Genomic DNA, 14,152 nt, shown 5'->3' with positions numbered 1-14,152 from the left:
AGGTCGTTATGGATTATCAGGTCGAGCCTCGGTGACGAGGATTGTGTTATGAATTGGAATAACGCAATTAATCGTATGCAGTGACGCAGGCGTTGTGAGCGTGAATGAGAGAGAGTCGATTCGACTCTGCTCTTTAATTCCGTATTATCGATAAGAATACGATTACTCTCGATTGAGCATTACGAATTATGCGTGTTATGGATTATGTGTGGTGATAGTGTGCTTATGATAGGTCCCCAGGATTCAGATCTCATACGCAGAACAATATTATGCAGAATTTCAGGAAGAATCACACACAAACCTTCTGCTTTAATCAATTTTATTTCTAGCTAACTTTAATTTTTGGATAATATGAAAAACTCAATCTCGGAATTTTGGAATTTCAACACAGCGTTAACATGATACCATCACGATTGCGTTGTTTCACCTCGATAGCGGCACCTGTGGTTAATTCCCGACGCGTAACGCAATCGATCGGTTGTTGAGAGAGAGATTAAAAACATGCGAACTATTCTATCAACCTTAACTTTATAATATGCAACTCGTATGCTTGAATTGTTACACAACACGGCACTTGGTCTTTGATTCGTATCCAATCCTCAATACATTCTGATATGCGAAGTTATTATGCTTGAAATCGTCAGCACAGTACCACGTTGATGTTCGTTCATTGATTCATAACGATTATGAATTTAAAGCGTTCGACTGAAATACTTCTAATTGCCTTATCAACACCACTCGATGGCCGCAATGCTTCGTTACTTGAATTGTCACACAACACAGCATTCGGTCATTGATCATGCGCGGCCCTTAATGCAATTATTGTCACGTTGTTAACAATAGGATGACTGATTATTATGCAACGCTACTTGTTGACAGGGCACTCCAACCCGTATTATTCTTGGAGGCACAAATATGCGTTTCAATTCGTTATTTCATTCGTGGATACCAGCAAGATTATGCAGAAAGACAAATATTAACGAACGACTCAAGTATTTCTAATCAACTTCTCAACGCGACTCAATGGGTGGCGATGTTTCCTTTTGAGATCCTTATCTCGGGCCAATCTTTTAATTAATTGTGGCCAGACCCCTGACAGGGAACCGGTTGAACACGCTCTCTATCCCCGCGAGCGGCGCTCCGTGGTGAGGTGTCAAGAATTAATCCTTGTTAATGGGTCAGTTGGTAATTTATGCGGTTAGAAGTACAGCCCCAGCACAATATTACAGAGAAAAATTATGAACACTCTTAAAAACGATGGATTATTCACTCGGTCGTTGCGATGTTTCCACAATCACGGATGGTTCAATGGCTTGAGGTTTTTAGGCTTTGTTAATGACCCGTGTGTGTGTGTGTGTTGAATGGTATGAGTGGTGAAAGAGTAGGCCAATGTTCGGAATCGATTCTTTGCGTCAAGCAGACGTCTGGTTTGTCGTGTAGTGGGGGGCAGTGTATCATACGTATCAGTTGATTCTTCTTTCAGTAGTTGGTTCGGACTCGACGGACGTTGGTGAACGAGTAGATGCGTTGTTGTAGCTGAGATGACCGTCTGGTAGACGGCGTTAGAAGCACGCCCGCAGCGGCGCGCTGGTGCTCCGTCGTCGGCGGTTGTAGATTGCAGGCTCACGATTCGCTCGTGGTGGCGCTGGCCGCTAACAGCGGCAGCGGGTCGCCAATCGGCGACACTCGCCAATTCGGCGAGTTGTAGAGACGTCTCCGGCGTCGGTGATGGCTGTTCTTCTGCTGAGATGAGTTGAGCGGGTCTTCTGCTGAGATGAGTAGAGATGAGTCTTCTTCTGTTGAGCTGAGTTGAGATGAGTCTTCTTCTGTTGAGCTGAGTTGAGATGAGTCTTCTTCTGTTGAGCTGCCCCCGAGGGCTGATGAGTTGGCCCCGAGGGCTGATGAGTTGATTTCAATGCTGAAACGGCTCCTTTTTATGCCAAAAATCTCTCTCCTTCTCGGCTCCCCCTCACGAGGCGGAGCTATCTTTGATCTGATCGTATGTCGGTGGGGGGGGGGGGGTTCGTGTGTCGGTGGTGGGGGGGTTCGTGCGTCAGTGTGTATGTTTGTGTGTGTCATTTATGACACGGTCCTGTTCGGGTCTTTCCTCAAGCCATAAACATCAAGACAACAGACACCTCGATTCATCTTGGTGGCGTCTGGTTGTCTAATCCCTCCACCCAGAGAGAGGGGCGGGTTCCCCCCCCCTTTTCCGTACGCGTTCCGACGCACAAAGAAATGGTTAAGATTTTTTTTAAGTTTAACATTTCACATCACAGTTGGTATCTTATCATACACAGTTATGATCCTGCTTGTGATTCATAGTATTTGATTTATTTCCAAGTGAAGATGCTCTTCCGAGCGTATGCATTTTATCACGTGCTGCAGGGAAAGACAAAGGTGGCCGGGATCTTCCCATCTCTCTATACTTTGCAAATATCATTTCGACTCCACATTCTACCAGCCTAATCCACCCCGTTACCTTGGCTCTTACTTAGTTTATTAATTTTCGTCACTTTGTGCGTTTATAAATGTGTGACAGTTTAACTTAAAGCTCGCTCGCTCTTTGCTGCCCGTGTGCAGGGTGGGGTGGGGGCTATTACTAAGTTCCGTGTGTGGCAGATGGTCCCCGCGATAACGTTCTGGTTGTCTTGGCGTGAAATTCCTCTCTCGCGCTCTTCGGGAGAGACAAAGGTGGTCGGGAGCACCTCTTTATTGTTTCGACTTATATTTCTCAAATACCATTTGGTCCCATGTTCGCCAAGACTCGTGTTTGTAACTACGTCCTCCCGACACCTCTCGGTTTTACTGAGGTTCGAATTGTTATGATGGAATTATTAAAAAGAAAAATAATTATCATCCTGAGTTTAAAAGGTCCATTTCTTGATTGTTGGAATCCATATCCCTTGGTTCTGTAAGGTTCTATAATGGAATGTCGTGTAAGGTTAACACGTTATTATTAATATTATTTTGCAATTTTCTTTAAAACTTTCTTTGCCTGGTTGCCGTGTGTGGGGTGGGTGTGTCTCCTCATCAAACCCGGCTGGCTTTTCCAGATGGCCCCTTGTGATAAGGTGTAATTCCTGCTTCTCCGCGCTGTGAGAGAGACAAAGGTGGTCGGGGTTGCTTGGAATATTGTTTAAACTCTTTCGCAAGTTTGCTCGTTGTCTCATTCCTTCTCGATAACCTTTGATGTGACTCGGTATTCTTGCTCCAAGCTTTGTTTTAACAGTAAAAGTATTAAAGGTGAAAATCATTTGATAGCGAATTAATCATTGGATAATAATTCACTGATGTGTCTGGTGGCCTGTTCTTAATTGGAGTGAGCGTTAGGCTCGCTACTTTTATCTTATTCTTGTTGTTGCCTTTTAATTTTTGTTGTTGTTGTTTTACTGGAAAATAAGGAAAAGAATATGTATACGATTTACCCTGTTGGCATCTGGTGTCTGCTCTCTTGGTGTTCTGACCTCGGAGGGACCTTTCCTAAGGGGCCCATCAAACTCTTGTTCATCTGGAGATTTTCGCCGATAGCTGTTACATCCTCGCCTTGAGAGTTTTATTATTTATTTATTTCTCTATATGGCCTGTTTATGACCGACATCTGGTTTTTCGTGTTTCTGGCTTACTGGTTTGATTCATTAAAAAAAAATATATTGTTTGCCACGAAAGAAAGGAAAAAGAAATCTAGGTGTATGCATCCGTAAATATTCTTACAGATATTAATTGTGGAAAAAGGGCCGTATACAACAGTACATGCCGTACATGTCTGGAATCGACAGGAGTAAAGTTGGACTTACGAACAAATCGACTTACAAACAGACCTCTGGAACCTAACTCGTTCGTAAGTAGAGGAGTCCCTGTATTTGCGAGTGCCAGACCACTGACACCGGGGAGGCACGTGCAGGATTTTAAATTTGAAACTTGTCTGCGAATATTAGCCACACCACCTCTACTGCGCACTTCGTCCTCAAGTTTCGCAGTAATCCCGTGTACCACGCATAAGTTTACTACCTTGCAGCTCCTCTGAACTCGCTGTTGTGCATTTTTACTTTTTACATACTTGCTTGTTCATTGCCCTTAACCATGGCTTCCCCAAGCGTCCAATGAGAGGAGAGTGCGACTGCACTTTCCTTTCACATCCTCCTGAATTCCTCACCATCACCAACCCACCACCTCCATCGTTGTCAACTCATGGTTATCAAAGGGAATATTAAAAAAGCGCAGTTTTTTTAAATAAAATATTTTTGTAACCATCATATTAAACATTTACCCGCGCCCTGCCCACCCCCATGTTCACTTGTAGCAGAATCATAACCCCACGTTTCCCACCGAACAAGGTTTCTGTATTCGCGAACTCGGCATTCGCGAGCGTTTTCAAGAATGTAACCGTCGCGGATAGAGATGCTTTGCCATACATAGTCATGTACAACCAATGTTGCGGATGCCACCACAACTACCTTCTACAAGTCGCACGGCTCCTGCCATCAACATCTGCCGTGCACGGTCCGCTCTGACAGGGTCCCTCCACCTAGCTTCATTCAGGGCTTCCCTTCCTCTGTCCCATGCATATGTCCCCACCTGTTACAACTCCCCTCCTGATTTTGGCTACATTGGTCCAGACAAAATGCAACTGCCTCCTGGGCAGGTTTTTTTTTTTACATAAGCAGCATTATGTTCATTTTGTCCATGACGCTTACCTTCCAAAATGTCAGCGAATCCTTTTCTTCCATTAAAGTTTGAAGTCTCTTAATAGTCTCTACTGCATGTTATTTTCTTGTAGTAATAGGCAATATGCTCCTGGATTTGGGCCAACATGGAGTTCACCACCGTATCTACAAGGCTCACAGCTTCTCGTTCGTCCTCATCCAGTGCTGCCTTCATCTTGATAATTGTCGTCGTGATGTCTCCTGCGACAATTGTCGAAAAAATAGCCATTTCAATTTAATACGGCACGGAAATACCACACCGCAGGACGCTCCACACACGTGAGGGACGTTGGCGATATGAATGTATTGGCGGTACACCAGTGGTGCGCCAGATATAAAAAAAAGCAAATTTATCGCAAAAAACATGTATTATTTATTTTTCTGCGAGGCGACCGGTGGCCTAGTGAGTCGCAGGACATTGTCAGGGGTGGGGGGGGGGGGCCTCATCCCCAGCGATGGCATTGGAGGAGCCGTTTTGGACGTTGCATTTAGTGCTGTGGACTGGGTTTGTGTTGCACTCGGGGATGGATGTGCCTTGCTGGGGGCTCCAGTTCAGGTAAGTTTTCTGCCCCATGGCAGGTATGGGGGTGTTGATTACACAGGAACTTCATGATATGGTGTTGAGTTTGGTCACGTAACCAGGAAGTTACGATTTAACATTCTCTAAGCCATGAGGCAGGGTGTCAGCCATTACACAGAGTACAAAATGGAGGCACAAAATAGCATCTCAGTGAAGACAGGTGCATCTGTTCATTGTGGAACTTTAAGAAGCATTGTCTTTAAGTTCGTTTATGTTCTTATAATAATGGGAATGCTGTTAGAATGTTAGGATTGCCGTTATAATGCTGTAAATGCCTTTATAATGCTGTTAAATTGTTACGATAAATGAGGCCTAGTTAACAACGAAGCCTGCCACTTGCATTATTGTGAATGTTACTTGTAATTGAATAAGTCGAGTCAGACTTGTACCCATGTAACTTTAATGCGATCTTGAGAGCAAGGATGTAGAAGTATCTCATCCACAGGCTGTGGTATAGTGATAACACGATGTGACCTTATTTAACACAGTAGCTTATTCTCTTATGTAGCTATTCAGTGCTAATGTAGGTGCCTGGTCCACCCAGGACCTATTGTTGAGTTTCATGTTATCTAAGACAATGTTCAAACTAGATAAGACAATGTTATGATGCTGCCAGTGTTCATTGTATTGATGTTCCAAGTATTAACAGATGCCGTATTTTGTGCTGTTTTTTCATCAGTTTTAACTCGTTCAATTAATTAAATACGTTCGAGTAGGATGTTCACCCTGGCTCTGAAAGTTTATTGAATGCGAGGTTAACTACTCAGACAGTGGTGCAACGCAGCACACAGCGAGGCCGAGACAGGTCGGCAATGAGACACGCGCAAGGTGATTAATTAGTCAAACAGAACTAAAGCAGAAACAGTGCTACAATACAGTGGTTCCTAACACTGTACTTCATTTGTTTCGCTTTTATCATGTTGGTGACCCAGGTAACTCTTGCAAATGAGAGTCATCCTGGGTCTCCTGAGTTTTCCTGCGATTAAACAAAAGTCAATTGAAACTTGGCTCTCTGATCCAATGGTTGTCCACAAAGGCCGCGTGGGAAGTGGCCCGTAGAAAGTGCTACAGATACCACGATTTAGAGGAGTTTTAATTTTTTTAGTGAGTGATCCGCACAAGCCATGGCAAAGACTAAAACCAAAAAAATGTTAACTTGTAACGCGCACAGTATTCACCAATCACTCTCGAGGAGAGAGAATGACTCAGAGGTGTGAGGAACTGCAGCCGGTGCCAACAATTGCCCAAGCTCTGCAGTCCTCTGTATATTAATGTGTTATTGCCTAATAAAATGAGTGTTTATACGCAGGAGGAACCCGGAGCAGGAGGAACCCGGAGCACCCCGATAAAACCCACGCGTGCGAGGAGGAAACACTCTATCCCAAACAAATGGGACAGTTGGAATCTACTTTTTTTTTCTGTACCACCTTCTCCTGGCGAGGCAAGTTATGGCTCCTCCTCGATGCACCGGAGAAGGGAGTTTCACGTGTGTGATCCACCAACCCTCGCTGCCTCCAGTGCTGGATTACAGGCCACACGCATTACAATACCACCACCCGGTTAACACGATGCACAAATAAAACATAAAAAACTCTCCAGTAGTGTGCGACTGGTTACCCAGAACAGACCACGGAACTTAAACCAATGACTCAATGCCCGATTTAAAAATGCGGAGGCATCATCGCAGTGATACACCCACCCTGCTGCAATTACCTGGCTCAACCACCTCAATGTCAAATGATTTGCTGCTCTCCATGAACATCGGCCAAACGACGAGGAAGAAGAGGTGAGCGGTGCACAGCTCCAGACAAACTCAGTGTGGCCCCCGGAGGAGGCAAGCGGTGACTGCAGGTCACTCTGGGGAGGCTGAGATTCTTGGCAAGACATCCCAGGCTTCTGCAACCTCACCTGAGCCAAGGGATCCCCGACCTGCATTCTGGGTTTAGTTCAACACAACACTGTACCCCGTTTAGCACTGTACCCTGGATGGTGTACTGTACTTTGTGTTATACTGTACTTCATAATAAAGGTTTTTGGGTTAGATCGTGTTTATTTATAAATGTGTCGTAACCCTCCACCAGCCGACACGGCCAATGAGCAAAAAAAAAGTGTCACGTTGACAAAAGACAAATAATTCACTACTTTAGCCCACCGGTGTGTTGAAGAGTGAATCCACATTTACAGTTTGAGTACGACGTTTCGCTGGTAAATACATCCAGCATCATCGGGCAATTCGCCCGATGATGCTGCATCGGGCAATTCGCCCGATGATGCTGCATCGGGCAATTCGCCCGATGATGCTGCATGTATTTACCAGCGAAACGTCGTACTCAAACTGTAAATGTGGATTCACTCTTCAACACACCGGTGGGCTAAAGTAGTGAATTATTTGTCTTTTGTCAACGTGACACTTTTTTTTGCTGATTGGCCGTGTCGGGTGGTGAAGGGTTACGACACATTTATAAATAAACGCGATCTAACCAAAACACCTTTATTATGAATAATATTGGTCGCGAAAGCCTACGTGTTAAATTATACTGTACTGTTGGTCTTGTCAATTGTATACTTTACTTTAGTGTTGGTTGTTCTGTACTATTTTTGTAATGTACTTTGCGTGATGTACTTGACTGGGTGTTGAACTACACTCTGGGTTTAGACTATTTTATACTGTACTGTGGGTGTTGTGCTGCACTGTCATACTGTAGTATACGGAATGCGGGTTACACTGTACTGTATCTGTACTAGGCGTTTGTACCGTACCTGGTTTATCTCGTACTATGATGGGTGCTGTATTGTACTTAGCGTTTTGTACTGAGCTCTGGGCGTAGTACTGTGCTTTTTGTACTGTAGTCTGGGTTCTGTACTACTTATACTGTAGTCTGGGGTATATACTGCACGGTGTGTTGTTTTATACTGTGCTCTTTGCACTGTGATTTGTTCTGTGCTATACTTGGGGCTTGTACTATACTGCATTTTACACTACCGTTTAAAGCTATACATGGTTAATGCAGAACTTTGTATTGTACATTGTACTTAGCGTTTGTACTGTACTTCATTGTCATATAACGCTGGGTGTTGTACTGTGTTTTGTCCTGTACTGTGGGTATTGTGCTACAGTACTTTTTTGTACTGTATTCCAGGTGTTTATTGTACTTTGTTTTGTGCTGTACTCTGGGTGTTGTACTGTACTCTGAGTGTTGCACTGTGCCCTGGGTGTTGCACTGTGCTCTGGGTGTTGCACTGTGCCCTGGGTGTTGCACTGTACTCCGAGTGTTGCACTGTGCTCCGGGTGTTGCACTGTGCCCCGGGTGTTGCACTGTGCCCCGGGTGTTGCACTGTGCCCCGGGTGTTGCACTGTGCCCCGGGTGTTGCACTGTGCCCCGGGTGTTGCACTGTGCCCCGGGTGTTGCACTGTGCCCCGGGTGTTGCACTGTGCCCCGGGTGTTGCACTGTGCCCCGGGTGTTGCACTGTGCCCCGGGTGTTGCACTGTGCTCCGAGTGTTGAACTGTGCTCCGAGTGTTGCACTGTGCTCCGGGTGTTGCACTGTGCTCCGGGTGTTGCACTGTGCCCCGGGTGTTGCACTGTGCCCCGGGTGTTGCACTGTGCCTTGGATGTTGTGCTGTACTGGATGAGTGCCCACTGTACCCGGCCAATGCAAGGACATTCCATCGTTGGCCACTAAGACAGAAAAATTGATGTACTGTATAGTTCTCAAATGTCATCTAAGTACGTAATTTGGAGAGAGAAAAAAGTTTTATCTGAATATAGTGTTTACCAATAATGTAACTTAAATGAATGGCATTCTCACATTTCATTAATACCAAGTTAAAATAAATAGCTTTACTGATACACTAAAATTATTAATGCGGCTACCAATGGGAGTGTGGGGGCCGTAGAACATTACGCAGCATTTACATCTGGAATGTTTCCCTGTTAGGCAGTGCAGTATTACATACAGTACACCCAGTCACAGATGCACAGGAGCACAGGAACACAGAAAACTAGCCAACAGCCTGCAAACAGCATGCAGATGTCCATCAACAACTTGCAAATACAGTATAGGACTGTGCAGTAAACAAGTTGTCGAAATTCCACATTCCCATAGCAAGGCATAGTATATTTATAGCATGATATCTGTTGACTTACCACAAAGCGTTACATCGCCTTCTGCTGGGGTGAGCCCCGGCAAAGACTACACTCCACAATAACTTTTTTGTTTGTTATGTAGTGTGTATCTCACAAGGCATACACACAGCAGGTTGGAGGCACCACGAATTATTAACAACTTAACAGGGCTACAAGTTAAACATGCTCGGAATTACACTATCCTAAGGGGTCTCCACTTAACTCGGTCCCTCGACGTGAAGCCATACCGTACCATCAGCGCTTACCACCGACACCCACCGATCCCTCCGCCTCCGACCTCTCGCAACGGAACCAGAGCCCGCGTCACATGTCCTTCCAAGCCCCCGTTTCCGGGCCCCCCTTGACTGCTCCATATCGGCACGTCCCCTCTCTCCCTCTGGGACGGGACCCTCCTTTTCCGGGCCTGCTACCCCACCACGTCACCGTCGGCCCTGTCGAAAGGTACGTACGCCCTTATTCACCAGCTGTGGTTGTAGTCGGCTTTGTCTGCCGTAGAGACGCTATTAACATCTCTACATCACCCCCCCCCCCCCCCCTTATGAAACTCAGCCGTCTCGGCTGACCGACATATAAACATGCAACATATGGGCCTCCAACTCCTAACACAACAAACAACAATAAATAATCCTGCACGAGTAATAAAACGATATTTACACTATATACAGGAGCAGGGAGAAGAAGAGTGGGAAGGAAGGAAAAAGAACAACTATATACAGTGGCCGACCAACCCCCCGAACAGCCCACAACTACACCCCGCATATGTGATTTCGTGCTCGAGCACAAGATGAGCCCGGTTCAGCCATTGACCCATCCGGCTTGAGCAGCGGCCACGGACCACGGTTGTAGGTGCATGTGAACGCCGGAGGATAGTCATTTAAACCGAGCAGTGTTCGCTCGATTCCTTGATGCCGGGCTGCCAAGCGAGGAGGGTGCAGGTTCTCTGGAGGTTCCGGGAACAGACGGGAGAATATCAGATGAGCCCGGCACCTCCCGAGGCGCAGAACTGTCCAGCAGTGGGGGGTCAGGCGATGGGAATGGAAGACCAATGACAGGTGGAAAAAAACGTTTCAACCGCTACGGGTACACAAACCAGCGGCGGCGACCATACTGAATCCGCACGCACTGTGGACTCCTCACCTCCACCACTTCGTCCGGGCCCTGCCAAGGTTTGTGGAATTTCGGGGAGGTACCAACCGGGACATGGGGGCAGTGGAGCCACGCTTTGTCTCCCGGCGTCCATATAGTAGTGGACTGGCGGGGCTTGACGAGCCGCTCGTTGGCCGCCTGCCGCTGGGCCGACTTCCCCCGAGACACCTCCCTAGCTTCTGCCAATCGCTGTAGGTTAAGACACATGGGGTCCGATATCTTTGTACAATTCCCCAGCGGCTTGAGCTGCACGTCAATCGGTGGGTCACTCTCCCTTCCATACATTGAAAAAATAGGGAAAACCCGGTAGAAGCGTGCGGAGCGGAACTATATGCGGCGTGCACACCCGGAACATGTAAGTCCGAGTCCGAATAGGATTAATTGACACATTGGCACAACATAGAAGTCAGGGTTCTGTGTAACCTCTCTACCATACCGTCCGTCTGGGGGTGATAAGGCGACGTGCGCACCTTTTTGGTACCCAAGTGATCGCAGACTTCTTTCAATAGTTTTGACGAACATTTTTTGCCCTGGTCCGTCCGTAGAGGTTCAGGGGCGCCTTTATCCAATATGTAGCCATGAAGGAATGCGTCGGTGATGGTTTCAGCCGACTGGTTTGGCATTGGCCATGCCATTGGCTAAAGCGATAAATACTCTACCCCCACCAATAAATATTTATTCCCCAGCGGGGTGGCAGGGAACGGACCGAGAACGTCAAGAGCGATACGTTCATTAACGTGGGAGATACAGATGGATTTCAATGGTTGGCGATCCGCTCTCAGAGGTTTGCGGCAAGCGCATTCTGTGCAACCCTGTAGAACGTTATAAACGTCGGCGGCCATGCCCGGCCAGAAAAAGTTAATTTTCAGAGCGGCCAATGTCTTATGTACACCCAGGTGCATTAACCGCTCGTGCTCCGCCCGAATAACTTTCCCCCGCTGAACGAATGGCATCACCATGGCGTATCGATGGGATTCTCCGTCCCATCTCATCAGCAACCCCCCATCAAGGATCACCGACGATACACCTTGTCCGTTACTCCGACTCCCTGCCCCACGGACACGGTGCCGTAGTTTGAGCAGGGAGGCATCCTCCATCTGAAGTCGCCCCCAATCGTCATGCATGAGGCCGAGCGTCTTATCACGCATTTGGACTGTGTCCGTGGGCGGAACGTCCACAGACGCCGCCACAGCCTGAGGCCCCACCCCAGTAGGGGTTTTGCAGCATCCCGCACCCATGAGGCATGCGCATGAGTCCCGAGGTGGCAGCCTCAAAAGTGCGTCTGCGTTATTATGGCGAACTCCCTGTATGACACCATAAAGGTATAGTCCTGGAGGACCTCTAGCCACCCCGAGAGCTGCCTGGACGGTTGGTCAACCCGCATTGTGTATTGAAGGGCCGCGTGATCCGACCGCACTTCAAATGCCCTTCCATAGAGGTACGGGCGATATACTTGGATGAAATGGACGATGGCCAACAATTCTCGTAGCGTCACGCAATACCGCTGTTCCGCAGGGGATAAGACCCGACTCCCATAAGCCACGACCCTTTCCACCCCATCAACCACTTGGGACAGCACAGCGCCAATCCCCGTGTCGCTGGCGTCTGTGTCGAGGAGAAAGGGTCTGGAGTAATCGGGATAGCGTAGAGTAGGAGCTTTGACCAACCCGTCCCGCAGTACGACAAATGCCGCCTCTTCCTCCTGCCGCCAACGAAATTTCTGGCCCTTGGCAGTAAGGACATGCAGTGGCTTAGCGATAGTCGCAAAGCCGGGCACAAATCGCCGGTAATAGGAGGCAAACCCGATGAAACTTCGTACTTCACCTACCGTCTTGGGAGTCGCCCATGTACGCACACATGCCGTTTTGTCGGGGTCCGTCGCTATGCCGGACTCACTCACAATGTGGCCCAGATATCGGACCGATTTCTGCAGAAAATGGCATTTCTGCGGCTTGAACTTTAAGTTGGTAGCCAGCATTTTGAGAAAGACGGCTTGTAATTGTTGTAAGTGCTCTTCGAACGTATGTGCGAAGACAACATCATCGAGATAGATGAGGCAGGAATTCCACTGGAGCCCTGCCAAAACCAATTCCATAAGCCGTTGGAATGTGGCTGGACTGGAATGGAGTCCCATGGGAAGGCGATTCAACGCAAACAAGCCCTGGGGAGTACGAAATGCTGTTTTAGGCTTGGAACTATCGTCTAAGGGTAACTGCGAAAAGCCGGAAAGCAAGTCAAGGGTGGAAATGAACCGCGCCCCAGATAGGGCACCTAGGGAATCAGCCATCCGTGGGAGTGGATACGCATCGACAACCGATACCTTGTTTAACCTGCGAAAATCTACACAAAATCTCAACGTGCCATCATGCTTTTTGACAAGGACAATTGGAGCCCACCACGGACTGTTGGACGGAGCGATAATATCCGCAGCTAGCATCTCCCCAACCGCCAGGCGAACATGCTCCTTCTCAGTCGGGCTCAGCCTGTAGGGGTTCTGACGAATGGGGGCCGCATTGCCTGTGTCGATATGGTGGACCAACGACGTGCGGCCAATGTCATATTTGGACTTACTGAACACATCGGCAAATTCCACAATGAGTGAACGCAATTCGGACCTCTGCAACTCCGACAAGTCAGGGCTTTCAGCACAGAGCGCATCCACCCATGCATCGTCGCAACTCTCCCCGCTCTACAGCTGCTACCATCTTGACGCGGTCCGCCACTACCACATCGCTATCTGCTGGCGACGCGTGAGCCAGGACCATGCCCGCCTGAATGACAGTGGGCCCCAGACCAGCTTTTAAAATTTGAATGAAGGGCTGCTGGTCATTACTGACGATATTTTGGGCTTCCACCAACGCAAGGCCACGGCTCATTTTGTTGGATGGTGTTAGGAGAACACCCCCCTTGGTAGCTTCCCCATCAAGTTGCCTGCTGAGGCGCAAGGGCACAAGCATTTGCACCCCAGGGGGAATTGTAATCGTTTCCCGCGCGAGTGCTGGGATTACGGCGTTTACGTTACACAGTCGAGTGGGGGATGGCAAAAAGGCCATTCGCCGACCAGACGGCAATTCCAGGCACCCCTGGTCAATGAGGATCTTGAGGGGCATTTTTCCTAGGAAATCCGTACCGAGCAGGCAAGGAACGGCCAACGACTTCTAAACCAATACCGGGCCGGTAATTTGAATATCTCCAATAGCCACAGTCGCTGACATTTGCCCGATAATGCCCAAAGAACCCCCATATACCGCAAAGCACGGAACATCAACCAGACGGAGGGTGGACGATTTAGCAGGTAAGCAGTCAAAAATCATTTCCGATATGATGGTAGCGGATGCTCCCGTGTCAATTAGCATCCGCACCTCTATCCCCTGTACGGTCGAAGATGCCGTGGCTGCGGCCACGATGCGTTGGCTCAACGCCGACCACTGCCCAGGTCGCCGTGGCCATCCGTCGGCCGCCAATTCCCGAACAACCCGCCCCGTAACCCGAGCGGACAATCTCACACGCGAATCAAGGCTAACGCACGAACCAGGTGAATGAGATGAGTGCGAGGGCTGGGTGTGTGTTGCA

At 48.0% G+C, this 14,152-nt stretch overlaps 1 long non-coding RNA gene across 1 annotated transcript; it reads right to left on the bottom strand.

The window, feature by feature from the left end:
* Nucleotides 1–302: 302 nt before the first annotated feature.
* On the bottom strand, nucleotides 303–13,180 carry LOC142929356 (uncharacterized). The gene is made up of 2 exons (XR_012945651.1): nucleotides 6,714–13,180; nucleotides 303–4,907 (listed from the first exon to the last, which is right to left on the bottom strand). It is a non-coding gene; the product is annotated as an uncharacterized LOC142929356 (long non-coding RNA).
* Nucleotides 13,181–14,152: the final 972 nt, after the last annotated feature.

The sequence above is a fragment of the Petromyzon marinus genome, chromosome 29 (assembly GCF_048934315.1).
Source record: "Petromyzon marinus isolate PM22_M1 ecotype Great Lakes invasive population chromosome 29, UKy_Petmar_22M1.pri1.0, whole genome shotgun sequence".
Lineage (NCBI taxonomy): Eukaryota > Metazoa > Chordata > Hyperoartia > Petromyzontiformes > Petromyzontidae > Petromyzon > Petromyzon marinus.
This window is presented reverse-complemented; position numbering and strand designations above follow the sequence as displayed.